Genomic DNA, 24,711 nt, shown 5'->3' with positions numbered 1-24,711 from the left:
CGTGTTGACCTTGCGTTTTCAGCCCCTTGCATCAGCGTTTTTCAGCCAGCTTCTGATCTTGCGTTCTTTGCAAGAAGGCAGCCACTGATCTGCGGTTTTTTCAGCCCTATGCCCTTGCGTTTTTGGCAGGACAGCAGCCAATTGCACTAGCGTTTTTGGCAGCAGGACAGCCAACAGATTGACCAGCGTTTTACCTCTACTTCAGCCCTTCCCCCTTGCCGATCTTGGACAGCCGGAGCCCCACTCCTTGCCCCTTGGTCTTCCCGCTTGGAAGCTGATCAATCGTGTGACTTTGCCGGCGATTCTCCGACCTCTACCTTGCTGATTTTCAGCTTGTTTTGGTGTATTTACAGCCCTCACCTTACACTCTCGGCATCCGGTGATTCAATCACTTGGCATTTTGCTCAAACCCCTGGGTTCTCGCGGTGTTTCGAGCTCCCTTTTGCTGCGATTTCAGGTTTTGGACAGCACCTCTACCTTGCCCCTTCAACATCCCTTTGGGTTTCTCTTGCCTCTCCGTCACTTACACCCTACTTTGCGGTCATTTGGCGGTCCATCTGGTGCGGTTATTCAGATCCTCTTCTCACTCTTCCTCCTTTTTTTGTTCGACATTGAGACGTGGACTCAAATGTAGGTTCTGGCAGAACGAACGGATCTCCCTTGACATTGCACATCTTCCCTCCTCGAGGCTCTCTTGCCATCGGGAAGATGCAGGGGATTGGATTGGTATAGATACTTATGTGGACATGGCTTGTGTTCCACTGCTACTTCTCCCTCAGTAACCCTCCCTCCCTCTCCCTCGACTGTTGTCTCTCTATTTGGAATTGCCCTATCCACCTCCTTCATTGGTTCTCTGTACGATAGACCCGTGCCTCTTGGTACGTCAGACACTTCTTTTGGACATGTCCTCCTAGATGTGAGTATCCTTCAGCATTTGGATGCCTGCATGGTCTCTTCCGGCACACTCCTTCATGGTGGCTCTTTTCCCTTGCCTCTACTTGGTAGAGCCTCTTCCTTGCTTTTGCTTGGTTCTGTAACTCCTCCACTTGCAGTTTGGATGTACCTATGCACTACTTACACGGTGAAGACCTTATGGATGTTCCTTGCTTTGCTGGTCTACTCCGAGGCTATGACTTCTACATCACCGGTCATTCTTCCTGATGCATCCTCTCAGTCGTCCTTTACCTCACCACATTCCATTACTTTCCCGTGGGGGAGTGCTCTTATGTTGCGTGTCTTCACGACTTGCACTTGCAGACTCTCTCTTGGATATTTTTTTCAGACCCCGATGATGGATGTGCTCCCACAGGTTGACTTTCCCAAAATCTCCTTCGACTCTTTTGTCTGATATTGTGTGTTTGCCATGGAACGACAGATTATATTGCAGCTTATATATACCCTTGAGACGACTCCTCTCCCGGAAGATTGCAGATACTACGGTCTCTACATGGATGGATTGCTTATCCTGTCATCTTGTCTACTATCGTGGACGATGCCTTCATTATTGAGCCTCTTCTTCCTACTCTTCCTCCCTCTTCTGCTCGAGCTTCTTTGACTTGGATATGCTACCGGTTTCCCACCTCGACAGTTTTCCTCTCCTCTTGGTCAGAGTGTTCCTCTTCAAGGGGGGTCCCCATGACTTGTCTCATGCTGCTACATTGGGTTCCTCCATCTCCATGGTGATCCTCACCGATGGGCTATTGGACGCTCATCTTAGGTTACTTCCTCATATAAATTCTCTTCAGCGACTTATTCCGTAGCTTGCCACTCCATCACCTTCCTTGTGCGACTTGATCGGAGTTTTCTCACCCTTGGTCATCATCACATTGGTGCTGTACGGATTGTCGTGTTGTTTGGTTGGCGCTCCTCATCCTTTTCTCCCGGGATTTACATCTTCTCCAGATTTACCAGGCGTGTTGCATTCTCCTCGGCAGCTTCTCCGCATCTGTTGTTGAGGGGGGGTGTTAGATTCTTCATCTCCAGATGCTTCGCACACTGTCTACAGACTCCTTTGTCACAAACTGGTGACGTGGCTGCCATGTACACACACACCCGCCCTGGCTGAAACGCTGACGTGGTAATTTCTGGTTTTCACGCTGCTAGGGCTGACGTGGCATGCTATACGGAATCCCACGTTTTGCGGTAGTAACGGCAGTTTTTGGGCCTGCTTTTTATCTACGCAATTAGCAAGAGAGAGAGAGAGAGCTTTAATTTTGCTTTATTTGCCAAGCAATGGCTTGAGAGAAAAATTGCTTTATGAATCTTTTGATTTTCAGTTTTTTATGGGCAGCTTTTGGGGCTCTGCTTTTGGCATCCCTTGTAACTCTTTAAGTGTAGTTGGGCTCCCACTTCTCAGAGCATCTGGACGCAGAGTCTGAGAGTGAGACCCGGCCACTCCCGTGTACTTTGTGCAACAGATTAATACAAAAAGAAATACGAAAGGGGCGCCAGTCTTTGAAGCCAATATCTCTAGGCACGGAACTCCGCCGGGCCATGTCGAATCAATTGTGAACTGTGAACACTTTTGAAGTGAAATCCTGTCATGTCGCGGTAGAATCTTGACTTGGAGTGTCCAAGTTTGTTACAGTGGTATCAAAGCGCGGCCGATTTCTCTTCTACCGAGAAATCTGATCCTCTTGCTAGCGACACTTATGGATTCAGACAGAGATCAATCGACTTCCTCTGCATCTGGAGATGGGAGAAGAGATCACGAAGAAGATTCTCACGAGGAGTATGGCCCGCCTCGGCCTACTCTAGCGGAGATTGAAGAGATGGAGCGTCGACGATTGATTGACGATGCAACAAAGATGATGATAAATTTTGCGAAGGACCAGAAATTTGCAAAATTTATGACCCAGACCTCCTTCAACGAGGTGCACTCACATTGGCGGCAAACCAGAGAACCACCCTCAAACCGGCACTCAAGAAACCTCCTACTCCGAGAATGTTTACAGAGCAAGAATTAGAAGAGGTGGTTGATACACGGATTTCTCAGCTTTTTGACGTGCAGAACAAAGATGAAAAGCACGACAAAAAGCAGAAGAAAGGAACTGACTTCCCGGGTTTTGGGTCGTCAATCTGCTTTTGCCTTGGCAAGAAAGCATAAAAAGCACGTCAGATTTGAAGGAGTATCCAATTCTTATTCTTCTTCTTCTTCTGACAGTTCTTCTAGCTCCTCTGACTCAAGCGAAGAAGACAGAAAAGGGAAAAAGCGAAGCAAAAAGCCAAGCTTCAGAAAGGGCAAGGCAAAGAAGTCTAGATTTCGCCCAGTTTTTGGCAGTTCTACAGAGGACTCATCTTCAGACAGTTCGGCCTCCGATGATCATAGATTCTATGCAAAGAAGAAGAATTTCTATAAAGCCAACCAGTATGACTTTCTGGAGGATAAAAGCAAGAAAGTCTGAGAGTTTAAAGAAGGTGGAGTGTCAATTAAATTTGACACGTTTTCTGGATTTCGAGATGCTTCGAAGGCTTTGGCCTTCATACAACAGTTTGACATAGCTTTGTCTGGAGGACATTACTCATAGCACTCCAAGATTCAGAGGGCTACCTCTTACTGCAAGGGAAATGCTCGAACTTGATGGTCCACGTTTCTATTGAACAAGAAAGCGCCAGTTAAATGGCTGAAATTTAAAAGGCTTTTTATTCTACGATCAACCTATTATTGATGCAGATATACATGACGTACTTGATGTGGAAAGGGCTAAGGATGAGCAGGCTAGAGGTATGCCAAAATGGTTGGTGCATACTTTGCGTGACAGTAAATTGGATGCACCTATGTCTAGTCGTACTCGTTCAGGTTCTCGCCATGCATCTTATGCGTCAGATTGTTTTGCTTTGGCTGTTTCTAATTTATGTGATGAGGAGGAACCTCTTTCTTTTGATGACGCACAGAATTCAGAACATTGGGGACGGCTGCCATGCAATCAAAATATGATGCACTTATAGAAAATGACACAGGGACTTTATGTGATTTGCCTCCTGGCAAAAAGTCCATTGGTACGAAGTGGGTCTACAAGTTGTAAGCGGGATCGTGAGATTGATCGGTACAAGGCTCGACTTGTTGCAAAAGGTTATGCACAACAAAAAGGCATAGAATATGAAGAGACTTTTGCTCCCACTTGTCGTATGACTATTGTTTGTTTTCTATCTGCATTGGCAGCTCACTTTGGATGGGATGTACATCAATCGGACATTGTTACCACTTTCTTGAATGGTGATATATTTGAGGAAGTTTATGTAACGTAGCCTCGCGGTTTTGTCAAGAAAGGACAAGATTTAAAGTGTACAAATATAAGAAATCTTTGTGTGGGTTGAAGCAGTCTCCTCGTGCTTGGTATGAGAAAGCTGACACTCATTTGGTTAAACAAGGCTTTCGTAACAGTCCAACAGAAACCACTTTGTATGTCAAGCGTGAGGGTGATGTATTTCTCATCGTTGTTCTATATGTGGATGATTTGCTGATTATTGGCATGAATGCGGCACATGTTGCTGAATTTAGGGCTGATTTGAATGCTACTTTCAAGATGAAAGACTTAGGGCTTTTGCATAATTACTTGGGCATACAATTTAAGCAATGTGATGGTGGTATTACCTTGTGTCAAACAAGCTACATAGAGACATTGCTATATAAGTTTGGACTTAAGGAATGCAAACCTATTGTTGCTCCCATGGAAACAGGTTTAAAATTAAGTCTTCGTGATGTTGATGATCATGCCAATGTCATTCTTTACAGAACTGCTGTTGGATGCCTTATTTATGTATGCAATACGAGGCCAAATATTCATTTTGCAATCTTACAAAGAAGGAGATTTACGCATAGCCCAAGGTCTAAGCATTGGCAGGATGTCAAGAGGATTTTTCGCTACTTGAGTGGCACTTTACAACTTGGCTTGTTTTATCCCAAGGGGAGATCCTTGCCGCTAGATTTACATGCTTTTTCGGACTCGGATTGGGCGGGTTGTTACGACATGCGAGTGTCCACAAGTGGTTTTTGTTTCATGCTAGGCAGCTCATGCATATCATGGTCGAGCAAGAAGCAACCTATTGTGGCCACTTCCAGTCGTGATGCTGAGTACAAGGCAGTCTTCACAGCTATAGTTGGGTGTGCATGGCTCAGACGCCTTATGACTGATTTGGGTGTTGGACAGGACGCTGCCAACATCATCTACACTGATAGTCAGAGCGCATTGGCAGTTGCGAGGAACCCAATTTTTCATGCTCGCAAAAAGCACATTGAGGTGCATTATCACTATGTCAAAGAGAGATTCTCAACAGAAGAGATCAACTTGGCTTATGTGCCGACACTGGACAACCTTGCAGATCTTTTCACAAAGGCATTGCCTCGTGAGAAGTTCAAAGCTTTCCGCAAAGCTTTGGGCTTACTCCCCTTTGTGGATTGATCATGTCCTCAAGGCATAACAGTTCCCTATACACTATGTGCTAGCTCTCATTCACCGCATCACTCCCAAGGGGGATTTATTACCATACATATGTGGTAGTTGTAACCGGCCTGTTCAATCCAAAAAGGGCGGTAGACTTTACTTCAAACCTTGATTTAGCTTTCACCCATTATTAGTCGTCTATTATACCTGCGCTATAGTGACACAAGAGAGGGGAATGGGATACAGATGCTAGAATGCAACTGTATGAGAAGACCGACACCAGATTGGCCCCTAATTTAGGCGCCCCTTTCGGTATTTCTTTATTCTTTAAAAGAGGGAATAAATGCTGTGGATCCCTACAAGCTGCCCCGCACAAACTTGGCTGAATTTCAACTGTTCCGGCCTGATTTCGGCAGCATAACTGTACTAGGATCCTTCACGGTCAGTATTCCCACGCATTAAATGACTTTCCCGACGCATACGGGCACTTTGCAAAACCTGGCGAGAATCTGCAGCACGCTGAATTCTCTGTTTTCAGCCCCGAAAATGCGCCAGATCACCTGTACAGCGGTTCCCTTGCGTCCCCGAACCTCCTGGCGGTATTAAGGTCCGTTTAGGGCCAAAACCCTAAACCTGCAAAAATACACAGCAGGCTGTAATTCACTGTTTCGGGCTCCGTTTCGCGTGCCGGTCGCATCCGTAGCAAGTCCTTGAGCTCCCGCATCTGTAGGGCTACTTGCCCTTTGAATCGGACGAGATTTCTGGCGTGAAACCTCTCCGAATTCACCTGTACCTGCGGGGGGATTAGCCGCTAGCTAATCCAGTACCTGTGCAAGAGGCTCTTGCCTCGGCAATCGCGCATGAACCCACACAACTGTACATTGGTCAAATGAAGAGCCCACTAGAGGGGCATAACATACTGCCAAAGGGGAGAGAGAGGGCAGTGTGTAGCGTGCAGGGCATCACTCCTGGCACCGCACTGTGCATAAGAGGGAAAGCTAGCACTCCATAGCTCTTAACCTGTGACAAATCTGAAAATGAGGCTCTCCCCCTCCTACATTCAGCGCCACTTCTTGTTGCATGAGGCAAGTGCACTAGAAGGTGCCACTTGGCACATTTATAAGCATTTTCCCGTTTCGGGGTTGCCGTCTAAAAATATCCCAACCGGTTGCCCAGTTGACTTCACGGCAGAGTAAGAAAATGTTCCCCTTGTCATTCCGGAGGTAATGACGTCAACACATTTTCAGGTCCCAAAATAGCAGTTCCCTAAATTTTAGGAGATGCTGCCATTGTATCTTTCTAGGTCATCCGACCCTCTTTGTACACTGCGGCCACATCCAAAACTGAAATGTAGCCTCTGTAGCAAAGGATTCCACTTTGGCTAGTCAATGACCCCACTTTGGCTAACCATAGTCTTTGTCCAACCTTAGTGCTCTCTTGCCCTCAGGCCTGGACTCCCTCTGGACAGTTCCACACTAGCTATGCAATGCAGGGCAGTTAGATTTCCCGAGGGGTGTTTCCAAAAAGTGAAAGTAAATAGATAATAAGAAAGAAATCAACAAAAAGGATAGATAGTAGTCACACGCTGGTGACATACCCCCGCGTGGTGCCCATATTCTCAAACAAGCCTCTCCAGAACAAACTTGTCATGCGTGGATCACGGTCGCTAACAATCGACTGTGGCATGCCATGATACTTGAAAATATTGCTCATAAACAAGCATGCCATCTGATCTGGCTTTATCTTCTTCCTGACAGGAATAAAATGAGCCTGTTTGCTGAATCTGCAAATAATGGTCCAAATACCATCGTTTCCTGTCTGCGTTCTCGGAAGATCAAAGATAAAATCCATAGCAATACTTTCCCATGGTTTATCTGGAATAGGTAGTGGTTGCAATAACCCTGCTGCCTTTTGCCTGTCAAACTTGACCTTTTGGCATATTAGGCATTCTCGCACAAAGGCATCCACATCTCTTCTCAATGTAGGCCAGTCGAAGAATGTCTCAACCGCTTTAACTGTAGCATCGATACCACGATGCCCTGCATACGGTGGGACATGACTCTCTTCCATAACTTTGCGTCGCAATGGCTTTGTGACACACAATCTGCCATGCATCATCATGAACCCATCTTTGAGAAGATAGTGTTCATGACGTTGTCCATCCATTAGTTGCTCGAAGACCCTTGCAAAATCTTCATCATTTGCATACTGTTCTCTCATATCATCAAGTTCATGATGATAAGGAATCGACGCAGCTGAAATTTGTGGCTTCCTTGACAAGGCATCAGCCACAACGTTCTTCCTGCCTTCCACATGCACAATCTGAAAATGGAACATGGACAAGATATTTGCCCATCGCATATGCTTCTCAGATAACTTTGTTTGTGTCAAGAAATATCGCAAGGTCTGATGATCTGTTTGGACAACGAAATCTGCACCTAGCAGGTAGTGTTTCCAACTTAAGAGCGCATGAATCACAGCCAGTAACTCTTTCTCATAGACCTGCATGGTCATCTCTGGCCCTTGCAAAATTCTGCTCTCATAGGCTACTACCCTGCCATCTTGCATTAGCACTGCACCAATGCTACTACCGCAGGCATCACACTGGACCACAAATGACTTCCTAAGATCTGGCAACACAATGACTGGATGTGGAGTCATCTTTTCCTTTAAGAGATTAAAAGCTGAAATCTCTTTCTGTGTCCATCTGAAGGTGACTGCCTTCTTTTGAAGAGCATGTAAAGGTGAAGCACTCTCAACGAAATTTCGGATAAACCTTCTGTAATAGGAGCATAGTCCCAAAAAGCTTCGGACATCATGCACCGTCTTCAAATTTGGCCATGACTTGATCGCTTCAACTTTTGCAGGATCTATTCTGACACCATCCTGTGAGACAATGTGTCCCAGAAAGTGAATCTCTTCCAGAAAAAACTCACTTTTCTTTGCATTGATGAGCAACCTTTGACTGCGTAGCTCTTCGAACACAATGGCCAAGTGATGCCTATGCTCCTCTTCATTCTTTGAGTAGACTATCATGTCATCAAAGAATGTACCAACAAATTGCTGGTGTGGACGGAAAATTCTGTCCATCATCCTATTGAACGTAGCAGGAGCATTTGTGAGACCAAAGGGCATCATTAAAAATTCGTAAAGGCCAAATTCGTTCAGGGTCTCCTAGGGGATATCATCGAAGATGATATGGGTCATCTATGGTCTCTATGAGAGAGTGACTAGGAGAGTTCGTTGTCCAGGCGGCTTGTCACAGTCCATTGCTAGCACCATTGGACGATGCCCCCTCTCCCCGACTATCTTTCGATTCTATAGTGACGAGATCTCCGACTACATCTTACGAGCGGGAGGGGCAGGAGCAGACCTAGCAGGCACAACAGTCCACATTATGCTATATGCTAATGACATTGTTTTGATTTCAGAGTCACTAGAGGGTCTGTAGATCCATTTGAGTGTCTTTGATGAGTTTTGTACACATAGAGGACTAACAATGAACCTTGGGAAGCCCAGGGTCATGATCTACCGCACCTCTACGTCAGTTCGGTGAGTAGTCACATTTATAGCAGCAGGAGGTACAATTGCGGTGGTCACCTCCTATGTATATCTGGGAGTCACCTTCACTAGCAGATAGGGCCCCTTCTCCATGGCTCAGGCTGCCACTGACAGACTCACCCGTGGATATGCAGCTTTGGCCATGTTAGAGCGGAGATGTCATTACACACACTTTCAGGAGCCCCGCACGAAGGGGTGGCTATTTGATAAATTAGTCACCTAGCCTTGATGTACGCAGCAACAGTGTGGGAACCGGGGTTGACAAATAGCTAGTGGGCACAGATCGAGAGACCACATGTATACATGATTTTCCGCTTCTTTCGAGGCAAGCACACAGTGCCACATGACATCATCAGGGCAGAGCTTGCCGGCCCCCCCCCCCCCCCCCCCCCCCCCCCCCCCCCCCCAGGTAGTGGAGGCACTCTTTCAGGCAGTCTACTTTATCCAGAGAGAGAGAGAGAGAGAGAGAGAGAGAGAGAGAGAGAGAGAGAGAGAGAGAGAGCTCCTGGTTGACAGAATCACACGGCGAGCATTTGAGTCAGCCATACAAATAGCACAGTCTGGATATGACAGAGCTTGGTACACCTAGGTCAGAGCATGGTTCGGAGCACATGGCCTTGATCTTGAGAGCTTGCCATCGTTCCACTATGACCTTGACTCACCCATGGTTGATCTCTCATGTAGTGAGAGAAACATAGTGCTTCGACAGGATCTCTAGCAGGCCCGAGAGTGTTGAGCTACTGAGGAGGGACGAGCCCAGATGATGGCTCACCCAGCTACATTCATCCGAGCAGCCCTTGCTCCGGATCCTCCCATTACCACATTTTACACCCCCTATTAGCACAGGCTGGAACTAGCTAGCTTGATGCATCTACATGGTTGTACTACCTTGAGCATATAGACATGCACACATCCCTAGTACTAGAGCTCCATCCCCCCCTAACCCCCCCCACAATAGATCTCATCATACACCAAGGTTTTCTCTTTATTTTGTACCACTTTGGATTGTTTTGTCTTTTCCGATAGATGCAAGACATACACACATGTATACTTGATTTGTCTTATCGGCCGACTTCGGCCTCACACAGACGTTTAAAAAACCTCTCTCTCTCTCTCTCTCTCTCATAGGTCATTTTGGCCTTTTGAAGACGTTAATATAACATTTCATTTCATTTCATTTCTCTCTCTCTCTCTCTCTTCATTTTTATTTTTGTACCCAGACATTGAATTAGATCCACCAAGATTGTATCAGTTTGGTCTCATAGGTCATTTTGGCCTTTTGAAGACGTTTAATATAATATTTCATTTCATTTCTCTCTCTCTCTCTCTCTCTCTCTCTCTCTCTCTCTCTCTCTCTCTCTCTCTGCTGACCGTTGACTGCACGCCATGCCCTGCTGCACCCTCGCCATGACCTGCTGCACTGCCTGCGCGCGCCCAGCTACCTACGTGCAGCCTGTTTTGCGCGCAGCCTTTTTTTTTTTTTTTGTGGTTAACTTTCGTTTTGGGCCTATGCCTTCACGCTGGAGTCTATTCCCACTGCCCCTGCCCGTTAGGTTTTCTCCCGTCACCTTTTTCAACCTTCAATACAAAGGGGCCTCACCCATTGAGTCACCCCCCTTGAATTGCCCTGAATGGCTATGGCAAAAGGGGCCACAAAGGATGAAATGGCCAAGATGGAGGACAAGCTACACGCCACGATCAAAGAAAACAAAAAATTGACCGACTCCGCCATCACCACTATCATCAACCGCCTCTCCAAACTTGAGAAAGAAGTAGAAGTCTTGAACAAAGAGAAAGAAGAGTGGGCAAGGGAGAAGGAAGACAAAAATTAGGAGCTTGAAGGATGGAAGAGAGAGAAGGAAGAGATGCATGAGCAAATGGCCATCCTCAAGGCCTCAATCGCATCCCTTACCCCCGAGGAAGGGGAAATCAACAAGGACACAAAGGAGGCCATCAAAGAAGAACTCACTAAAGCCCTTACCGAGAGCCTGGAAGCCACAAAGGAGGGATGGGTAGAAGTGGTCAAGAAGAACCTCAAGAAAGAAGCGAAAGAGGACGCCCACAAGGAAGAAGCTCTCCTTGTACACACCACCCTTGAAGAGGAGAAGATGCAGAATGCCCGTCGCCTCAACATACGAGTCACCGGCATTGAAGAAGGGAAAGAATCCACCCCCGAGAAAGATGGTAAAACCTTATGCAACACACTTGGTTACAAAGTAGAAGACCCAACCCCCTTCACCAAAGCTTGGCGAGCCGGCAAAGACCTCACCAAGAAGAGGCCTCTTATACTCCAATTCCCATAGGAAGAAGCACGCACCCTTTTCATCTGAAAGAGGGTAATCCTACGAGGTCTCACGGCCCCCCCCATCTACCTAGATGACGACCTCACAAAAATGCAAGTGTAGCATAGAAGAGCATGCATGCCCCGGATCCAACAAGCACGCAATGAAGGAAAACGAGCCTCCTATCGCGACGGCCGTGTCATCATCGATGGCAAGGCCGTAGCATAGGGACTCGCGGCCTATGGGACATTATATGAGGAGATACACATGGCAGTTTGGAACTGCAACGGCTCTTTGCGGACACACCCAGGGAGATTGGAGGAGGTGATGCATGACAGAGACGTCATTCTAGTCACAGAGACACATGAGAGCTCTGAGAGAGGTCTACCCCGAGTACAGGATTATCAGTGGGAGTCTACACACAGGAAGTGCACACGACACAACACCACTAGAGGATCTGGCGGAGTAGTAGTCCTCTACCGTCGCGCACTCCATAGAAGGATACGGATAGTAGCCCGTGACCCAGGAGCACGTGTCACCAGCGTGTGACTACTATCTATCCTTTTTCTTGATTTCTTTCTTATTATCTATTTACTTTCACTTTTTGGAAACACCCCTCGGGAAATCTAACTGCCTTGCATTGCATAGCTAGTGTGGAACTGTCCAGAGGGAGTCCAGACCTGAGGGCAAGAGAGCACTAAGGTTGGACAAAGACTATGGTTAGCCAAAGTGGGGTCATTGACTAGCCAAAGTGGAATCCTTCGCTATAGAGGCTACATTTCAGTTCTGGGTGTGGCTGCAGTGTACAAAGGGGGTCGGATGACCTAGAAAGATACAATGGCATCATCTCCTAAAATTTAGGGAACTGCTATTTTGGGACCTGAAAATGTCTTTGCGTCATTATCTCTGGAATGACAAGGGGAACATTTTCTTACTCTGCCGTAAAGTCAACTGGGCAACCGGTTGGGAGATTTTTAGGCGGCAACCCCGAAACGGGAAAATGCTTGTAAATGTGCCAAGTGGCACCTTCTGGTGCACTTTCCTCATGCAACAAGAAGTGGCGCTGAATTTAGGAGGAGGAGGGCTCATTTTCAGATTTTGTCACAGGTTAAGAGCTCTGGAGTGCTTGCTTTCCCTCCTATGTACAGTGCGGTGCCAGGAGTGATGCCCTGCACGCTACGCACTGCCCTCTCTCTCCTCTATGGCAGTATGTTATGCCCCACTAGTGGGCTTTTCAATTGACCAATGTACAGTTGTGTGGGTTCATGCGCGATTGCCGAGGCAAGAGCCTCTTGCACAGGTACTGGATTAGCTAGCGGCTAATCCCCCGCAGGTACAGGTGAATTCGGAGAGGTTTCACGCCAGAAATCTCGTCCGATTCAAAGGGCAAGTAGCCCTACAGGTGCGGGAGCTCGAGGACTTGCTACAGATGCGACCGGCAGCAAAACGGAGCCCGAAACAGTTAATTACAGCCTCCTGTGTATTTTTGCAGGTTTAGGGTTTTGGCCCTAAACGGACCCTAATACCCCCAGGAGGTTCGGGGACGCGAGGGGCCCGCTGTACAGGTGATCTGGCGCATTTTCGGGGCTGGAAAAACAGAGAATTCAGCGTGCTGCAGATTCTCGCCAGGTTTTGCAAAGTGCTCGTATGCGTCGGCAAAGTCAGTCAATGCGTGGGAATACTGACTGTGAAGGGTCCTAGTACAATTATGCTGCCGAAATCAGGCCGGAACAGTTGAAATTCAGCCGAGTTTGTGCGGGGCAGCTTGTAGGGAACCACAACGTTTATTACCTCTTTTGAACAATAAAGAGATACCGAAAGGGAAGCCTAAGTTAGGGGCCAATCTGGTGTCCGTCTACTCATACAGGTGCAATCTAGCAGCCTGTATCCCTCTCCCCTTTGTTGTGTCTTGAAAGTACAGGTAAAATAGACGACTAATAATGGGTGAAAGCTAAATCAAGGTTTAAAGTAAAGTCTACCGCCCTTTTTGGATTGAACAGGCCGGTTTCATGGTTCCATTGCAGGGATTAACTCACTTTTTCCCCTAGAAGTGAGCCTTGGTCAGTTTGGGCTTGAAGACACAGGGGACCATAGACCAAACACAGGGAATTGCAATTATGGCTGACAGACCAGATGATGTGACTGAAGAGGTTTCCTCTTCGCAGGGTCAACAGACACATGAAGTGGGTGAGTCTTCAAGACCACCACAGACGGATGATGATATATTCAGGACCCAATTGGCTACTGCTGTGGCTATGTTCACACAAGTAATGCAAAACCCGAGGTTTTTAGCTTTTCTGCAACCTCCTTTTCCGTCTCAGCAAGTTGGGTCACTGGATCATATTCAAAAGCCTGTTAAGGCTCAAGCACAGGTGATTCATACTGCACAGTCAATGGAAACACCTGTACACTTGACGGAGAACGTGCAGTCTCCACAACCTGTGCCTAAGGTGCAAGAACAGGTGGCTCAAATGCCAGTCTTTCAAGCTGTACCAGTTCAGCCCGCCACCTTTCAGCAACCTATAGCTGGTTCTAATGGGCAGGGAAGCAACCTACAAGCTATGCAACAAGTCTTCCCACCACCTTCAGTACACCCTAGCTATTTTGGAGGTGCATCGGTATTCCAGAGCATGGCTGGTCATGCACCTAGAAATCAGTTTTACACGCCAGGAACAGTGTTCGGGGGTGCTCAAACGATGATGCCTAACCCCATGTATGGTGTCACAGGCATGCTACCAGGGTTTCTAAGCACTCAGGGCCAATTTGGAATGCCACAGACAAATTTTGGTATGGCTGGAATTACAAATCAGCAGCCAAATATGGCATTTCTAGGTCAACTTAATTGCGGTCAGGGAACACAAATGAACCCTAACAGTGTTCCCATGTTTCAGTCACTTCCATATGACAATTTAACGCCGCTGGAGAGGCCAACTCTGTACAAAGAAGGTGGCAAAGGTGTGACTTTCACGACCTTTACAGGGTTTGATGACAGGAAGAAGGCTCTCTCATTCCTCCGGCAGTTTGACAAGGCCTATACAGGGGGAAACTTTACAGAGGCTTCAAAGGTCCGCAAGGCAGCCACTTTCTTGACAGGGAATGCAGGACAATGGTGGACAACTTTATTGCTTCAAGGGCAAGCTCCGTCCACATGGATTTACTTCAAGCAGATTTTTGCAGCAGCATGGTTATCTGATAACTTTGAAGCAGATGTCATGACAAAATGGCACCAACTTAATGCTGCTACTTGCAAGAATTTGGATGATTATAATCGGAAGTTTTGGAAAGCTCTACTTCCAGTAACTTCCTATAGGTTTGTGCCATTGACAAAACAGATTGAAAAATACTGTTGTGGCCTACCCAAAGGATTGAGAAAGTACTGCACGAAGACCAAAGTCACTACTTTGACGCAGCTCATCGAGGTAGCAAACATTGGCAATGGTTTGCTCAAGGGAGAAGATTGTGAATTCAATATTGGCATCAAGGAAGGATCAACCAAGAAAAATTCAGCGAAGAAGTATGTTCCCAAGGAGGCTCCGTAAGGGACTCCGGAGCCAGCCAACGCAGGGAAAGACAAAGCTATGGCTGAATCAGAAAAGGGAACAGCGAGAAGAAATGGAAAAGACATTTTCCTCGCAAGTCGGAAGAGCAAAAGAAGGTCCTGAGGTCAGAGAACAAATGCTTTATCTGTGAGCAGCCTGGCCACATTGCTTACAACTATCCTACAAAGAAAAGGCCAGCTGATTCTGAAGACAAGCAGGACAGGAAAGGAAAGAAGCCCATGGCTGGTCTAGTGCCAGATATGGTGGGCGACAAGCCAAATTCAGATGCAAGTGAGCTTTGCAGAGCATGGGGAAAGGTCAGGGATCAAACAGTGCTTATCTTCTTTGATCCAGGTGCCAAAGACAACTTCATTTCCCCAGAATTGGCTTCAAAGTTGGGAATCAGACCTGAAGAGATGGGGTATACAGCAGAGGCAGGTTTGGCATGTCCTGGCCATACAGAGGCTGTGACACCCATCATTGGAAAGTTGCGTCTACATATCCAGTCCTATGTAGATGCTGAAGAATTTTACATCATGCCACTGGACGGATGTGATGTGTTGTTAGGTATTCCTTGGTTATCTCGTGTACAGGGAATCATGGATGCCTACAACAAAAAGATCACTGTACAGAGCAGGGCAAAGAGTCACATTCTGGATGTAAAGCTTAAAGGGGAGTCTATTCCCACTGTATCAGCTTCTGCTATTACTTCTGTAATGAAAAAGCATCTTTCTGCGTACTTGGTTTTTGCACGTGAAGTGTCAGATTGTGATGAATCAAATTTATCTGTGCTAGATAAAGAAAGGTGAATGTTTTTACAACAATATAGTGACTGTTTTTCCGATTCATTACCGTCTCAATTACCGCCAGAGAGACCCGAGGACCATGCGATAGATTTGGTGCCAGGCAGTAGCCCACCAAATAGGCCTCCGTACAGGGTTAGTGCGGCTCAGTAGAAAGAGATAATGGGCCAAGTACAGGAGCTGTTAGAAAAGGGGCTGATTCAGCCCAGTTCATCTCCATTCTGTTCTCCAGTGTTGTTGGTGCTGAAAAAGGATGGCTCATGGCGTATGTGCATCGACTACCGTGCACTGAACAAGAATACCATCAAGAATAGGTTCCCTATACCTAGAATTGATGATATTATGGACAAATTAGAAGGAGCAGCTATGTTTAGCAGGATAGATCTAAAGAGTGGGTACCATTAGATCCGCATTAGATCAAAGGATGTGCACAAGACTGCTTTTAGAACGACGTTTGGCCTTTACGAATTTTTAGTGATGCCCTTTGGTCTCACAAATGCTCCTGCTACGTTCAATAGGATGATGGACAGAATTTTCCGTCCACACCAGCAGTTTGTTGGTACATTCTTTGATGACATGATAATCTACTCAAAGAATGAAGAGGAGCATAGGCATCACTTGGCCATTGTGTTCAAAGAGCTACGCAGTCATAGGTTGCTCATCAATGCAAAGAAAAGTGATTTTTTTCTGAAAGAGATTCATTTTCTCGGCCACATTGTCTCAAAGGATGGTGTCAGAATGAATCCTGCTAAAGTTGAAGCGATCAAGTCATGGCCAGATTTGAAGAGGGTGCATGATGTCCGAAGCTTCTTGGGACTATGCTCTTATTACAGAAGGTTTATCCGAAATTTCGCTGAGATTGCTTCACCTTTACATGCTCTCCAAAAGAAGGCAGTCACCTTTAGATGGACACAGAAAGAGATTTCAGCTTTTAATCTCCTAAAGGAAAAGATGACTTCACATCCAGTCATTGTGTTGCCAGATCTTAGGAAGTCATTTGTGGTCCAGTGTGATGCCTGCGGTAGTAGCATTGGTGCAGTGCTAATGCAAGATGGCAGGGTAGTAGCCTATGAGAGCAGAATTTTGCAAGGGCCAGAGATGACCATGCAGGTCTATGAGAAAGAGTTACTTGCTGTGATTCATGCGCTCTTAAGTTGGAAACACTACCTGCTAGGTGCAGATTTCGTTGTCCAAACGGAACATCAGACCTTGCGATACTTCTTGACACAGACAAAGTTATCTGAGAAGCATATGTGATGGGCAAATATCTTGTCCATGTTCCATTTTCAGATTGGAAGGCAAGAAGAACGTTCTGGATGATGCCTTGTCAAGGAAGCCACAAATTTCAGCTGTGTCAATTCCTTATCATCATGAACTTGATGATATGAGAGAACAGTATGCAAATGATGAAGATTTTGCAAGGGTCTTCGAGCAGCTAATGGATGGACAGCGTCATGAACACTATCTTCTCAAAGATGGGTTCATGATGATGCATGGCAGATTGTGTGTTACAAAGCCATTGCGACGCAAAGTTATGGAAGAGAGTCATGTCCCACCGTATGCAGGACATCGTGGTATCGATGCTACAGTTAAAGCGGTTGAAACATTCTTCTATTGGCCTACATTGAGAAGAGATGTGGATGCCTTTGTGCGAGAATGCCTAATTTGCCAGAAGGTCAAGTTTGACAAGCAAAAGGCACCAGGGTTATTGCAACCACTACCTATTCCAGATAAACCATGGGAAAGTATCGCTATGGATTTTATCTTTGATCTTCCGAGAACGCAGACAAGAAACGATGGTATTTGGACCATCATTTGCAGATTCAGCAAGCAGGCTCATTTTATTCCTGTCAGGAAGAAGATAAAGCCAGATCAGATGGCACGCTTGTTTATGAGCAATATTTTCAAGTATCATGGCATGCCACAGTCGATTGTTAGCGACCGTGATCCACGCATGACAAGTTTGTTCTGGAGAGGCTTGTTTGAGAATATGGGCACAATGCTCAAATTCTCTTCGTCATTTCATCCTCAAACAGATGGGTAGTCAAAAGAGGCAAATTCTACTGTCCTAGATCTGCTGAAGTGCTATGTGTCAGAGCATAAAGGAAAGTGGGAGCAGTATTTGCCATTGGTGGAGTATGCATACAATAATACAATGCATTCATCAACTGGCAAGGCACCTTTTGAGATAGTTGAAGGTGGCAAGAAAGTTCCTCACATACTGCATACAAAGGACAAGATATTTGAAGCAGATAAGTATGTTCAGGACATGGATGAAATGTACAAGAAGGTCAAAGTGGCCTTAGAAAAGACTCAAGCAAAGCAAAAGAAAGCAGCTGATCGTCACCGTCGTAAAGTGGTATATTCACTTGGTGATTGGGTGCTTTTGCGCTTTGAAAAGGCAAGGTTAAAGAAGATGAAGGGCAAGGAAAGACTGTTTCCAATGCTCAGCATGCGTTACTATGGGCCTTTTCAAGTATGCGACATAATCAGTGATGTTGCATATAGGCTGAAATTGCCTGACAGTTGGAAGATTCACAATGCGTTTCATGTGAGTCTTCTCAGACCCTATGTGGGTGATGTGCCAGAAGATATGCCAGCTGAAGATCAACCGGAAGTTGAGGAACTTGACGAGATCTTGGTCCTTGAACAGATTTTGGCACACAAAGAAAGGAAAGTGAAAGGCAACGTTGCTAGGCGTTACTTGGTAAAGTTCAGAAACTATCCACCAATGGATGCTAAGTGGATGGAAGAAGGTGAACTTGCAGAGTCACCAATTGTGTTATCACTTTACCTTGAAGCCTTCGATTTGCAACCTACCTTGACCCCTTGAGTTTCAAAGCTACATGGTCTGTCAATGTGACAATGGCTTCTCAAAGAAATGATATACATGGTATTTAAAGTGAGCTCAAATGAAATACTTGTTACATGAATGTTAGAGCTGTACAGATTGTCAGTTTGGCAATTGCTCTTATGGAATGTCCAAAAGTATGGTTAGTGCTATAGAAGTGAGTATTTCTTGTCAGTTTGTCAAGGATACAGTAATTGCTTCTATTAAAGGGTACATGTGTAACTGCATTCTTAAACTGTCGGTTTGGGTATGCTGGAAAGTGTTACTGGGCCAACCGTGTACTATAAGACAGTGGCAAAATGTATGGCTACCATTTTATCATTGGAAAATTAGTGACTCAAAGCAATGGCAGAGTGCGAAGCTACCACTATGTCATTGGGACAGGATTCACACGCAGGCAATACATGTGTCGACGAGGTGTTGAATACACCAGGGTTGACAATGAGCATGTATGTGTCGTATATGTGTCGACAGGTGTTGCATACATCAGTGTTGACTGTGAGCATGTATGTGTCGTACATGTGTCGACAGGTGTTGAATACATCAGTGTTGACTGTGAGCATGTACGACATAGATGCAAACGAGGACGTTTGAGATTTCAAGAGGGGGGTTTGTCACCAGCGTGTGACTACTATCTATCCTTTTTCTTGATTTCTTTCTTATTATCTATTTACTTTCACTTTTTGGAAACACCCCTCGGGAAATCTAACTGCCCTGCATTGCATAGCTAGTGTGGAACTGTCCAGAGGGAGTCTAGGCCTGAGGGCAAGAGAGCACTAAGGTTGGACAAGGACTATGGTTAGCCAAAGTGGGGTCATTGACTAGCGAAAGTGGAATCCTTTGCTACAAAGGCTACATTTCAGTTCTGGATGTGGCTGCAGTGTACAAAGGGGGTCGGATGACCTAGAAAGATACAATGGCAGCATCTCCTAAAATTTAGGGAATTGCTATTTTGGGACCTGAAAATGTGTTTGCGTCATTACCTCCGGAATGACAAGGGGAACATTTTCTTACTCTGTCGTGAAGTCAACTGGGCAACCGGTTGGGAGATTTTTAGGCGACAACCCCGAAACGGAAAAATGATTGTAAATGTGCCAAGTAGCACCTTCTGGTGCACTTTCCTCATGCAACAAGAAGTGGCGCTGAATTTAGGAGGAGGAGGGCTCATTTTCAGATTTTGTCACAGGTTAAGAGCTATGGAGTGCTTGCTTTCCCTCCTATGTACAGTGCGGTGCCAGGAGTGATGCCCTGTACGCTACGCACTGCCCTCTCTCTCCTCTATGGCAGTATGTTATGCCCCACTAGTGGGCTTTTCAATTGACCAATGTACAGTTGTGTGGGTTCATGCGCGATTGCCGAGGCAAGATACAGGTGAATTCGGAGAGGTTTCACGCCAAAAATCTCGTCCGATTCAAAGGGCAAGTAGCCCTACAGGTGCGGGAGCTCGAGGACTTGCTACGGATGCGACGGGCACGCGAAACGGAGCCCGAAACAGTAAATTACAGCCTGCTGTGTATTTTTACAGGTTTAGGGTTTTGGCCCTAAATGGACCCTAATATCCCCAGGAGGTTCGGGGACGTGAGGGGACCGCTATACAGGTGATCTGGCGCATTTTCGGGGCTGAAAACAGAGAATTCAGCGTGCTACAGATTCTCGCCAGGTTTTGCAAAGTGCCCGTATGCGTCGGGAAAGTCACTCAATGTGTGGGAATACTGACTGTGAAGGGTCCTAGTACAGTTATGTTGCCGAAATCGGGCCGGAACAGTTGAAATTCAGCCAAGTTTGTGCGGGGCAGCTTGTAGGGAACCACAACGTTTATTCCCTCTTTTGAACAATAAAGAGATACCGAAAGGGGCGCCTAAGTTAGGGGCCAATCTGGTGTCGGTCTACTCATACAGGTGCAATCTAGCAGCCTGTATCCGTCTCCCCTTTGTTGTGTCTTGAAAGTACGGGTAAAGTGGATGACAAATTAAATGGGTGAAAGCAAATAAGGTTTAAATTTAAAGTCTACCGCCCTTTTTGGATTGAACAGGCCGGTTTCAGCATGCTACATGTGGGTGCGGATTGAGCTCTCTGATGAACACATTCTCTACATTGCCATTTGCTACTTCGCACCCAGTGGTTCTAGATTTGCACAGACAGGCGGAGGAGAGACAAATGAGGCTCATACGCAGGGAGGAGAGGAGGATGATACACTTTCACCATATGCATGTCTCAGGGAGGAGATCATGGAATACTCCAGGCTTGGAGAAGTTTTCCTCACGGGAGACTTCAACGCCAGGACACAGTGGACAGTGTGACATGTACGACTTTGACGACCCAGAGCTACTCTCCACCATGGAGAACACAGAGGCAGAGAGGTTTTCCAGAGACACCACCACACCGACACCGTACGGGCAACATCTACTTCGCTTGGGATCACAGCACCGTCTCGTTATCTACAACGGGATGGCGCAATGGCCATCATCTGGAGGCCTAACTTGAATACCACCATCAGTACCCAGCGGTGGCAATACAGTGGACTACATCATCGGCTTCAAAGAGGCAGCTCACCTGCTCACATCCTTCACCATCCCACCACTACGTATTGGGGCTGACCATGCATATCTTGCCCTCTCTTTCACTGGCTCACCCATCTCACACACACCACCCACACTCACACCACACACCACCATACATTTCACACATGAGCTAGCCAGAGTTTACTCATCGCATGTCTACGAGGGAATCTACACTCACGACCTAGATACACCACTCTCTACGCTCACTAGCCAGCTTTCCGCAGTTCTACACACCTCAGCCCTCAGTTGCTTTCCACATACTACCCACACTGGTAGACCTCCACCCTCTGGGACGATGCCCCATAACCGGTGGTACGACGAGGAGTGTAGGGATCTATACAGGCAGCTACGGGCTCGACGAGCCTTGGAGGAGATCACTGAGAGCGAGGTCCGGCGACAGATGAAGGCCATCACACGCCGTAAACGGCGGGCCTTCGAAAAGGCACAGGAGCTTGAGCTATACCACCTTCTCATGAGTACAGACTGCACCACCGCATGGAGGATTCTCAAAGAGCCACGTTCTACCACCCCCCTGGAGGATCCTCAGATCTAGCATGATTATGCCGAGCGCCTATACCAGATACCTGGGCAGCCACTGATCCCGGAGCCACCCGACCCTCGACCTACCACCTCGACTTTCTTCACATCTAGTATGGTGAAGAGGGCTATTCGACGCCTCCAGCATGGCCCCTCAGCAGACCACACTAGACTACAGAGCGAGCACCTCATCTATGCAGCAGACACCCTCTCCCCCTTGATAGCACGTCTCTTCAACTGCGCTTTGGTTGAGGGACTACCAGAGGAGTGGACCATGCACACCATTGTGCCGATCCACAAATCTGGCGATACCTTGGACCCAGGGAACTACAGGACTATCATGATTGGCCACACATTGGCCAAACTATATGGGGCAGTTCTTGAGGCAGAGCTCAGCACATATGCAGAGGCATCAGGGCTACAGGACTATCATGATTGGCCACACATTGGCCAAACTATATGGGGCAGTTCTTGAGGCAGAGCTCAGCACATATGCAGAGGCATCAAGGCTACGTGCACCAGGACAAGCAGGGTTTCGACGCACTTTCTCGACCATCGATCACATCTTCGTGCTTCGCTGCCTGATCGACGGAGCGAAAGCACGGAAGAGACGACTATACTGCTGCTTTGTGGATTTCCACAAGGCTTTTGACACCATCCCTAGAGAGAGACTCTTTCAGCGTCTTCAAGAGCTACAGATACCATCTGAGATGATATGGGCCATTCATTCTTTGTATGCACAGGTCATAGGTAGAGTGCGGTGCCCAGGTGGAGTATTGGACCCCATTGCTAGCACCATTGGTGTGAAGCAAGGATGCCCCCTCTCCCCGACCCTATTTGGCGTCTACATCGACGAGATAGCAGATTACATCCTACGAGCAGGCGGGGCGGGCTCCGACTTGGCAGATACACCAGTCCATATTATGCTCTATGCAGATGATATTATTCTAGTTTCTAAGACACAGGAGGGACTACAGAGCCACCTACACGCCTTGGATGATTTCTACACACATCGAGGGCTCACAATGAACCTTGGCAAGACCAAGGTCATGATCTTCCACACCTCCAAGACAGTCCGGAGTAGAGCAGTGCTCATGGTAGCAGGTGGACAGGTTGAGGTAGTTGATTCATATGTATATTTGGGGGTGACTTTCACTGGCACCACGGGCAGATTTTCCATGACCCAGGCAGCCAAAGACCGGCTTACACGAGGATATGCAGCACTGGCCACCTTAGAGCGCAGATGCCACCAGGCCCACTTCCAGGAGCCCCGCACCAAGGGGTGGCTTTTTGACACTTTAGTTACACCTGCCATGATGTACGCTGCCGCAATATGGGCACCAGGACTCTCAACATCTCTCTGGACACATAGAGCGCCCACAGATCATTATGATCTCTCGTTTGCTCCATAGCAAACCATCAGTACCACATGACATCATCAGAGCAGAGCTAGCGGCACCCCCGATGCTAGTAGACGCCCTCTTCCAGACAGTTTGCTTCATCCAGCGCATGCAAGAGCTTTCACCAGACAGACTCACACGCAGAGCTTTCAAGGCATCGATACAGCTACATCGGGAGGGGGACACCAGAGCATGGTACTCACAGGTCACAGAGTGGTTCACATCCCATGGCTTGGACATCACAGACTTGGCCCCTTTTCAGTATGATCTTGACTCCCCATACATACGCCTCTCACACCATGAGAGGAATCAAGTTCTCAGACAGGATCTCTGGTAGCTATACATCCGAGAGACATGCATCACACCCAGAGAGCCTCTTCCTACGAAGAGGCAATACTACAGAGACCACTTCCTGACCATCCTAGCAGATGGTTTCATCCAGAGACCGAGATACATGGATGTCCACATGCCACATAGAGCACCGGTCGCCATTGGACAGCTCAGAGTATCATCACACCAGCTACAGATTGAGGCAGGGAGAGCTGCACATGTCCCCAGCGCAGAGAGAATATGCAGACTTTGCACAGCAGACATTGAGAGTGAGGAGCATTTTGTGTACAGATGCAGAGCATATGAGGGGATCAGAGGCAGATATCCGACTTTGTTTGCAGATCAGCCCACCTTACACCAGATTCTTCAGTCCAGAGACCAGCGACTTTTCGGCCGCCTCCTCAGAGGCACAACAGCACTGGGACTCTCTCCTTCAGACATCATCAATCGTGAGAGACAAGCGCCAGACACAGCTTACAGATTTCTTCAAGAGGGGCACAGTAGTACCACCATTCCAGACTACTCAGAGAGGAGTGACTCTACAGCAGGCTGAGAAGGTCCGAGCTGTCACCAGCGTGTGACTACTATCTATCCTTTTTGTTGATTTCTTTCTTATTATCTATTTACTTTCACTTTTTGGAAACACCCCTCGGGAAATCTAACTCCCCTGCATTGCATAGCTAGTGTGGAACTGTCCAGAGGGAGTCCAGGCCTGAGGGCAAGAGAGCACTAAGGTTGGACAAGGACTATGGTTAGCCAAGTGGGGTCATTGACTAGCCAAAGTGGAATCCTTTGCTACAGAGGCTACATTTCAGTTCTGGATGTGGCCGCAGTGTACAAAGAGGGTCGGATGACCTAGATAGATACAAAGGCAGCATCTCGTAAAATTTAGGGAACTGCTATTTTGGGACCTGAAAATGTGTTGACGTCATTACCTCTGGAATGACAAGGGGAACGTTTTCTTACTCTGCCGTGAAGTCAACTGGGCAACCGGTTGGGATATTTTTAGACGGCAATCCCGAAACGGGAAAATGCTTATAAATGTGCCAAGTGGCACCTTCTGGTGCACTTGCCTCACGCAACAAGAAGTGGCGCTGAATTTAGGAGGGGGAGAGCCTCATTTTCAGTTTTTTGTCACAGGTTAAGAGCTATGGAGTGCTTGCTTTCCCTCTTATGCACAGTGCAGTGCCAGGAGTGATGCCCTGCACGCTACGCACTGCCCTCTCTCTCCCCTTTGGCAGTATGTTATGCCCCTCTAGTGGGCTTTTCATTTGACCAATGTACAGTTGTGTGGGTTCATGCGTGATTGGCGAGGCAAGAGCCTCTTGCACAGGTACTGGATTAGCTAGTGGCTAATCCCCCCGCAGGTACAGGTGAATTCGGAGAGGTTTCACGCAAGAAATCTCATCCGATTCAAAGGGCAAGTAGCCCTACAGGTGCGGGAGCTCGAGGACTTGCTACGG

At 47.1% G+C, this 24,711-nt stretch overlaps 1 protein-coding gene and 1 pseudogene across 15 annotated transcripts in view; one reads left to right on the top strand and one right to left on the bottom strand.

The window, feature by feature from the left end:
* The window catches only part of LOC147433833 (uncharacterized), a 154,441-nt gene that overhangs the window by 39,541 nt on the left and 90,189 nt on the right, over window positions 1-24,711 (bottom strand). The window lies entirely within an intron of this gene.
* On the top strand, window positions 21,454-21,993 carry LOC147433837 (uncharacterized; annotated as a pseudogene).

This window comes from Adiantum capillus-veneris, chromosome 19 (assembly GCF_014529385.1).
Source record: "Adiantum capillus-veneris isolate H3 chromosome 19, ASM1452938v2, whole genome shotgun sequence".
NCBI classification, from domain to species: domain Eukaryota; kingdom Viridiplantae; phylum Streptophyta; class Polypodiopsida; order Polypodiales; family Pteridaceae; genus Adiantum; species Adiantum capillus-veneris.
This window is presented reverse-complemented; position numbering and strand designations above follow the sequence as displayed.